General features: G+C 40.9%; 1 pseudogene across 1 annotated transcript; it reads left to right on the plus strand.

Moving 5' to 3' along the window:
• Positions 1 to 3,985: 3,985 nt before the first annotated feature.
• Positions 3,986 to 8,501, plus strand: LOC311360446 (annotated as a pseudogene). Its single transcript, XR_014684196.1, has 2 exons — positions 3,986 to 4,378; positions 6,187 to 8,501. The product of XR_014684196.1 is annotated as an uncharacterized misc_RNA (transcript).
• Positions 8,502 to 9,844: the final 1,343 nt, after the last annotated feature.

Here is a 9,844-nt window from a genome sequence, read left to right on the forward strand (position 1 = left end):
GCCTCCTCCCAGCCGGTCCAGACACCTTATTCCACTTATACCAGTTTCCAACATTGATAAGATATTTTGTACTTTAATTTCTAACGTTATTACTCTTGTACGTAAAACAACTTAATCAGCTGAAATCTAAATAATCTTCAATGGTTCTTTGGGCATATTGTTTCTGCGTCATTCTGGGTTATGAAAAGGTGCTTACTCTTGGAACATGAGACTCATCAGGCCAAGTATTCAACAATTAGGTTTTAAATCTATTATTCCTCATTTTTAAGCCGAAAGTCAGTCACTGGGAAACACTTGGAGGTCAAAATTGAAAGCGTAATGACAAGATAAATGCTTGTAAGTACTTTGACGGTGCTGTTTGAACATTTAATTTAATTTAGCCCATTTCCATTAGTTTCATCAACCGGCGCCTCTTTTCTGGACGCAGTTGGACTCATTGGTTGGACGTGGTTGGATAGACATTCAACCAATCAAAGCCACGGACAGTGTGACGCGCCGCTGAGCGACGGAAAAATGTAAACAGCGGAGAGGTGTGGGTTATGGTGCAGCACAGATATGTCTGTGAACGAGTGGTGTCGTTTTTGCCATAAGTATTTGAAAACACAAGGTGTCATTAGCCACTCTACCAAGATTTTTGAAGCAACAGGAAAGGCCAAAACCGTCTTTCATCGCCTTTTTGATTTGGGATTGACTTTAAGAAAAAGTCCCGAAAGATCCATACGATCGTGTCAGAAGTGTAACAACCTACTCTCTAGAATCGAGAGGGATTTATCAGTCTTCAGAAAATGGCAAGACGAGGAAAAACAAGCCGATTCAAACGAAGGAGCGTCGGCATCCACAGCAGTAGATAAAGGGAATCGGGAGACTGCTCAGTCAAAGACGAACAGGGCTCTGAAAAAGGTATATTTAAATCCGCCAAATCTGACCCGAATATCCATGTCCGAACAGCGAGATATAATAGAAGTAAACTGGCGTTGAACTGTGTAACTCCTGATCTTTAATGTGACACACACACAAACTATATTGTATATCAATTTAAACAAGAAAACATTTGAACTTGTTGATTATCATCTCAGGGCATTTCTTGCAAGTCTATTGGCCATTTGATGGTCACATTTTTGCATCATCAGGGAATAAAAAGTGTTTGTCCCCTGGACTCACTATTCACTCACTACTTGATTCACTATTTAATTAATGTAAATACATTAGAACCCATTATTTAGCAACATCACTGGATGGATATAAACACTGCAGCGGATCGCAAGTCATGTTTTTTGTGATGGTTTCATGCAATTTTGTTACTCTTTTATATCATTAATTTAGGTGAATGCTTGGTATTGAATAATCACTACAATCTCTCTTGCAGACTGCGCCATGTGAGGATGGCTGCCCCGGGATTACCTTTGACATATCAGAGTTTACCTTTGATGAAGAAAACAATTGTTCAAATGAAGAAGGAGGGGAAGCACAAGAAGAAAACATTTGTTCTAATGAAGAAGGGGAAGACGAATATGAGATTGCCTTCTCTGAAACAGACTGGGAAAAAGAAGATTCGGACCAATTGGAGAGCGATAACTATGACCAGTTGGAGAGCGATGGCTCAGATTCTGAATTGCATGAAGGTATACAACACCTTTGTCCAGAATGTGGTGACTTTGTCTTCACGTGCAGGATTCACACATGCAAGGATAGAAACAGGCCGTTGTCCTGCAATGTTTGTGGCAAGAGCTGTGTGGATGAAAGCGCCCTGAAAGCTCATAGCAGTATCCATGGGGAAAGCTCGCCCTCGCCCTTAAAAACAAGACTTGATCAACCTTCCCATGAGGGAGCCCACATACCCTCTGCAAGACCACATAAATGCCCTGACGGTTCCAAGTCGTTTTCCAAGCTCCCTGCACTTCATTTACACCTCGATGGACACAGGGGCCCCAAAGTATTTTCATGCCCCTATTGTACATTGGATTTCCCGACGGTCTACGACATGAAACGACATGTTGTTGTGCACACTGGCACGAAGGAGTTTGTGTGTGAGTTCTGCAGTCTCTCCTTCCACCTGCCAAGCAACCTTAAATCCCACCTGCGAGTGCACACCGGGGAGAAGCCCTTCCGGTGCCAGCAATGTGACAAGAGCTTCAATCACAACATGAGCCTGAAGCGTCACCTCATGCAGTTCCATAAAGGAGTTTCCCTTATGGCTAGGCCCTCGGCGCCCTCGGGGCCTAGCCAACAGGGGAGGCCTAGCCTACAGGGCCCCCCAGGGCCCAGTGCAACAGGGGAGACAAACTCTATTCCTGCTATGCAAGGGAAGGGCCTGGACCCAACAGCTGACACATCAGATGAGGGCCATTTGAGGAGACCCTCTTCCAAAGACATTGATGGTGATTGGAATGACAGGGATCCAACCTCTGAACTTACAGAAGAAGACAAGACGGAGGTGGGGAAGGGAGCGAGGAAGAGAAATTGGAAAGCCAGTCAGGGACCAAAGTCCTTTTACATTGCTAAGAAGGATTTTGAGAGTAACTCGGACAGTAACCCTGCAGAGGAGGCTAAGAAGAGACAAGTTGTCATAAGTTTGGGTTTATTATAGCCTAATAAATCATTATTAATGATTGAAGATAATATAAATACTTTAAACTTTATACTCTAAATACATTTGCTTAATTACTTGGTTGAATATCTGGTACTAATGGGGAATGTTCATGTGAAATATTCAAGTTTATCATACAAGTTTCAATAAATGTTTTTTTTGATGGATATCATCCTGACATCATCCTTAATAATTTCAGTAACCAGACACTTGAAAATAATATGCTTCTAATACAGACAATACAATGGCTTTAAACAGACTTTGAGGTTCTGGCTGACACAACCAAACAATAGCATTGGTGACCAACTAACTAACTATACTGTGGGATCTAGCTTTCAAAATGAAGTCTGGTGACATTGTGTGCAAATCAAATATATAACTGTCACTTCCTCAGAATGGCATGGCTAATCATACCCAGCTTACTTTGTTTCTGATATGTTAAGTTGAGTTAAACCATTTGTTGTTCAGAGAATGCCTATGTAGATAAGTTAATTTGTTTGGAGTGTAGGTAGGGCAGCCTAAAACCCTTGTTATAAACTGAAGAAAAGAAAAGAAGAAAATAAAGAACTAAAGAAAACTGCACAGAAAAAGAGATTATGCGAGTTATGCAAGTCCCGCATTTACATCGGTGTGGCTATAGTCTTGCACAAAACTGCAAAGAAAACTAGAAAGGGTGAATTTGTGGTGCTTTTGCACAGGGCCAAGATGAAATGGTGTCCTGTGATGTGACAATGAATAAAACTGGTGGGCGTGTCCACCTAGATGTGTGACAGATGAGCAACGTTTGCTACAGTCCACTGGGTAAGCTGATACACAGATCTATCCAGCACACATCTAGGTGTACACTCCCACTTTCTGCCCCTTATGAAGTCATAAGGGGCAGATTTCCAAAACGGCTTGTAACGGCTAATCACGCCACACCTGGAAGCACCTTTACATCTCTCCTTGACCCGATGACGTTTTCCACGAAGGTTAAAGAAAGGAGGCATAAATGTTAGGAGATTTGACTATTCGTAGAGGCCCCTGGTTGCCTCCATGGACCTATAAAGAAGGCCTCGCATAACAAAATACATTCTGGGATAAAAACGTCAGAAATGCTGGTGATAATTCCCTATACGACATGTCACATGGCTTTAAAAATTCGCGGGAGCTCCACGGTAACTCCCTCCGTTTGCTTTTCTGTGCATTGGAGGTCTCAAGTAAATTGTTATATTATGCCTCCTCCCTGTTGTTTTCAAAGTATAGTTGAGGCTGGAATGTCATTGGCTCATCACGCGGAGCTTAGCGACAAGTCAATAGGATAACACTACGACCAATCAGAATAATTCATGGGGTGACGTATCCAGAGCGACGGAAACGAGGTTGTCTTGCAGGGAATAGTAGAATGAGAGACTGATGAAAATGGAGCCACTAAATGACTTTTGCCGTTTTTGCAAGCAGAATATGAGATCAGTTGGTTTGTACAGATACTCTAATAACATTTTCGATAGATTGGCCGGTAGACCAAGTATATACCAAAGACTTGCTCAAGTTGGCGTGACGTTAGTAAACAGACCAGCGTCGATTAGGATTTGTCGTCGGTGTGTCAACTTTTTAGCAAAACTGGAACAAGTTTTGCCTGTGTATAAGAGATGGATAGAGGACGAGAAACACGATGATGCCTCAATAAGTCCTACTGATAAAAGAGACCGGGAGCCCACTCCATCCGAAACACCAAGGGCTTTGAAAAAGTTGTGCCACAACCCTCCTCCAAGTCCTGGTAGAGCTAATGTTCGAATGAATATCACGGAGGTAAGTTTGTTGTACGACCATGTATTTTAACGTCATGTAGGCAACAGTATGGAACATCCTGGTCTCTGTTAGCTTCTTTATAGCGGACTCAGGGGTACAGGGGTACCGTATGTGTATTTTACACCAATACTACGCGGATCAATAGTGTCGTCATGCGCATGCGCAGAACCACTAGATAGCAAAATCTGACAAGGGAGCAGAAATTGGGAGAACACCGGTTTCGTATTAACCTACTCGTTATGTTTTGTATGAGGGTGTGTTTCATGCTCTCAGCCATGTGTGTCATGCAGCCCGTTCCGGTTATTTAACAGCTATGTATTAGGAGTAAAGATGGTTGGTCTCTGGTAGCCTAGTTAGATCGTGGTTGTCCTAAGGTTTGCAGATCTATATTGTCACAATAAGTAAAATGTAGGATATTACTTCACACTTCATATGTCATCACAGTGTTAATGTAGGCATAGACTTACTGCTTGTATCAATTCGAGAAAGTGAAAAATGATCTTAGTCGAACCTCGATTTACTGTGTTTAAGGAGTCTTTCTGAGATGGATGGGGGCTGACTGGTTGTGAGAGTTGTCTGAGAAGCCTACATGTTGATCCCATTGGTAACAGCAGACCAATATCCGTTTATGTTGCCAAAAGACTTTCAGAGCTTTCAGTTTTTTACAGTGTAATTTTCAGATTTTCCATCATCAGATACAAGATTGAACCTGTATGACATTAGAAGGCCTATTTTTTTTAAATACGTGTTTTTCTGGAACAAATCTTCAATGGGCCCCTTCCTATTACATTGCATTTGATAATCGACTTGCATGGACTTTCCTACGAGAAGAGCTGGTAGGGGGACAGTTGGCAACTCTTTGAAATAAACTCTGGGTTTGCTAACTATGTAGTTGGTGCTTTGTTTTATGTGTCGGGACCCTAGTCATGCTACTGCACAGGTTTGGTGCTATTTTGAGCAGTATTAGTGGTTAGAAAATGGAGATGGAAGCGTTCGGTGCACCGCCCCTAGCCCATGCATTCTAAGCCATCTGGGCTGTTAACGTTGCTCCGGGCAAGCTTCTTTGGTTGATCAACTGGACGGCTTATTTGGTCTGTCTTCATTCAGAAAAATATTCAATTTTCACTGGACTTACACTTTAAGGGCGCTAAATCATGCTGTGAACTTATTAATTCAGTCTAAGTGTTTAAATGTAAATAAGGAGCTGGCTTTTCTTGCTTTTTAGCGTTTTATTATTCAGACCATGGAAACGTCTTTGGGCCAGACTCTAAATGTCACAAAAAGATTTGTCTTTGTCCTGCTGAGAATATCACGGCCAGGTTTTGGGTTCCCCAAGCTGACATAAGTGACAGCAGCTCTAAGGAGCTTGGTTCTGGGGAGAACCATCACACACTAATCCCTGACGGATGACTTTGCAATTTATTTTTACAATAGATCATATAGGTAGGCTATAGAACACTCACTCACTCACTCACAATATGTTGATAACGTATTAGCAAATAAAAACCTAAGTAGCCTCCATATAATAAAAGTAGTATGAATGTTATTAGGTGCTAATCTGGCTAATCTTGAAATACCAGCATCTATCTATCTCCACGTTATACAAAATCTCGTGAACGGTACGAATGCATGGATACAGACTTGGGCCAAACGTTTTATCTCTCAGCAATATTGTTATTCTGTTGTTGAGGCAGCGTCTGTTTTTTTTAGATTTTTTTGTGATGGTTTCATACATTTCTGTTACTCTTTTATATGATTAATTTACGTAAATGCTTGGCATTGATCAGTCACTACCATCTCTCTTGCAGACTGCGCCATGTGAGGAGAGCTGCCCCGGGATAACCTTTGACGTATCAGAGTTTACCTTTGATGAGGAAAACAATTGTTCAAATGAAGCGGGGGTTAAGGTGGAAGAGGAGATTGATAACTCTGATTCAGACTGGGAAAAGGAAGATTCTGAACAATTGGAGAGCCATGTCTCTGACCTATTGGGATGCCATGAATTACACGAAAGAGCTCCTGAATTGCCTAAAAGAGAGCTTTGTCCAGAATGCGGTGCCTTTGTCTGTTTGGGCAAGACTCACACATGTGAGTATAAAATCAAGCCTGTTTCCTGCAATTTTTGTGGGAAAAGATGCGTGGACAAAATCGCTCTGAAAGCCCATAGCAAAATCCACAAGGAAAGCTATGAGCACTCCTGTAAGTTCTGCATGGCTCCCTTTAAAACAAGACTTGATAAACAGGCCCATGAGAGAGCTCACACCCCCAAAGCAAGACCATATGAATGCCCTGACTGTTCCGTGTCATTTTCCAAGCTCCCTGCACGCAATTTACACTTGAAAGGCCACAGTTGCTCTGGAATTCCGGAGTGCAAACCATGTGAATAGACGCACCGTGGTGCACACTGGCATGAAGCAGTTTTTGTGTGAGTTCTGCAGTTGCTCCTTCAACCAGCCGGGCCACCTTAAATCCCACCTGCGTGTGCACACCGGGGAGAAGCCCTTCCAGTGCCAGCACTGTGACAAGAGCTTCAATCAAAAAGTGAGCCTGAAGTGGTCCATAACGGTCTTTCTTTATGGCTAGGCCCTCGGGCCCTAGCCAACAGGGGAGGCCTAGCCAACTGGGGCCCTCGGGGCCCAGTGCAACAGACAAACTCTATTCCTGCTGTGCAAGAGAAGGCCCTGGACCCAATTACAACAGCTGACACGTCAGATGAGGGCCATTTGAGGAGACCATCTTCCAAAGACATTGATGGTGATTGGAACGACAGGGATCAAACCGCAGAGCTTACAGAAGAAGACAAGACAGAGGCAAGCAAGGGAGTGAGGAAGAGAAAGTGGAAAGCCAGCCATGGACCAAAGACCTATTATATTGTAGAGAAGGATTCTGACAGTGACTCAGACTAGGCCTGGGCAATAAATCAATAAATGATCGTATCATGATAGACTTTTGATCAATATGAAACATGTTCAATATATATCGATAAGAGACTGGACCACAGAATCTAGCAGCTGGGTTTGTTACACAAACACGGTTCCATACTTATTTACAATATTTGAGTGTTTTTCATTGTTATATCGATATTGATATTGAGTATTTATCAATGAAGGTCAAGTGTTAAACAAGTGTTTAAATCCAGCATGGTAATTCCTAGTCTTTTTAGGTCACTAAAATTATCAATAGTTATGGATATCGATCAATCTGATCAAGTTATATTGTGATATGTCTTTCAGATGGCCCAGGCCTAACTCGGACAGTAACTCTGAGGAAGAGGGTGCGATGAGACAAATGGTCAAAAGTGAGGAAACTGGATGATGTAGAGGGAGGCCTCGGAAGAAATGTTGACTGTTCAAACACAATTAAACCAGAACTGGGTATACCAAAGTATGTATTTGTTGGGGTTGGGATTAGGAATAAAGGCATTCAAGTGTTTTCCTATTGTGTAACTAAATGACATTGGATGGACAGTGAGTGGTTCTCTCACCATATTCTATTTTGTATCTGTGGACAAAATAATTGTTTGCTGTCCAATTATCACCACAATCTGGTGAAATAGATGTTTGTTTCAAGCTGAGCAGAGCTTTGGCTTTCTTTGATCTCATGTTTCTGAGAACCCACATACAGGTGTAAATTCGACAGGGATAAAATTGACAAGTACATACTAAATATCCCAAATATGCTGCAAAGCCTGGTAACACTTGACACTAAGGGTATAATCAATTTATTCAGCAATTCTGTAATATGCATTGTTATATTGGTTAGTGTTAACTATTACATGTTTTAATAAATACCTTAGTTGACCTGAACACCATGAACTTGGTTAACATGACCACCATTTGTAAACATGAACAGTTACTAGATTATTTTCTGATCATTAGTTAACTGTTAATTATCTGTTGGATAATGATTGTTACTGACTTTAACTAATGTTAATTAATGGTTACATAATGCACCTTTATTGTTAGGAGGTACCATTTGTTTTAATGCAGTGTTAAGGTTAGTTGTAGTTTTATTATTAATGAAATGCCAATTTGTATCGAAACATGCCGAGCTTTGTCTGCCTTTTTCTGATATGTAAAGTTGAGTTGACCATGTTGTTGGTCAGAAAACACATTTAATTAAACTTTTCTTCCTACTTTTATACAATATTTTTTGCATTAAGATAATTGGATTTGAATGTTCCCCCTACTTCCCCCACCATGACAATTTAAGTGAAAAGTTGTTGCAGATTTTTTGCAGTGACATTGCTAAACTGATGGAAATAATAATTTAACATCAAAATATATGACTACAGTGAGTCATTATATACATGGTGTCATATTGCATAATTCCTCTAGGTGTCCTCGTGCCACCAATAATGGGAGCTACATTAATGCTGAAATAATTTTAACAGCTTTTTTTTTTACCTCTTAATAGCCATGGTTCTTAATCTAAAATAACTCATCGGCCCCATTTTATACAATTTCAAATGAGCAGCTGTTGTTCCTCATTTTGTTCCTTCATTCCTTTTCTTACTATCTCTAACCAAAGCACACTCTGTTGTACTGCTGCTTGAGGGTGAGTGCTCAGGTAAAAGTACATATTTTTCTGTCTGCTATTTCTCTAATATTAGGGCCACATTCGACTAGAATAGTCAGTGAATCACTGCTGATTTGTTGTTTTAACATTTGGGTTAGCACACTTGCTATCCCTGGTTATTTGCCCGTATTGCACAAATTGAACCTTTTTAAAAATAATATTTTAGTTAATAACTGATGCAGCAGATGTCATTAATGTCTGTCTACCCATCTAGCCATTCTTGTGATTTGTTTTTAATTGCTTAATTTATTTATTCATAGACACAAGGGAGTTTGATCACTTCACAGCTTATGTTTATTCAATATGCATGTGTGTATCATGATTACAATGGTCCGTTTGCAGTGTCCAGATTTCCAAGCCTTCTTTGCATGTCTGCTTAAGAAGACATGGGTCTCTTCAAAGGCTCCCCATTGTCCTTCTCTTTTAGATAGCTTTCTCCTGTCATTTCCTTTGTGTACTGCAATTACACTTGAGCTGCAATATTCTTTGTCCCCCTTTTTCTGTCTTATGACTTCAAATGGTGCACTGTTCCATTGACTTTAATCTAGGCTGTTTTCAAACAATCACATAGCCTTTTTGTACTTTGTTAGTGATTTTCTCTCTCTGATCAATAATTGCTGCGCTTCTCTCCCCTGCTGAATCCTCAAACATTCCTGTTCGCTTTCTCCCTCTGTCTGTCACGCGGTGAGAAGCCATCTAACAAATACCTCTCACACAGATACGAGATTAGCTGCACAGGAGATTGGCCTGTGAGCCACAATGGTTCATGTTTATGTGTGCGATATGTGGTCATTGATAGATTGTGATTAAAGATAAACCAAATTATTGTGGGGATGGGGAATACACACCTGTAATTTTTATATAATTTGAGCAGTATTCTATTCCTGC

The sequence above is a fragment of the Micromesistius poutassou genome (genome assembly GCF_964030765.1).
Source record: "Micromesistius poutassou genome assembly, chromosome: 16".
NCBI classification, from domain to species: domain Eukaryota; kingdom Metazoa; phylum Chordata; class Actinopteri; order Gadiformes; family Gadidae; genus Micromesistius; species Micromesistius poutassou.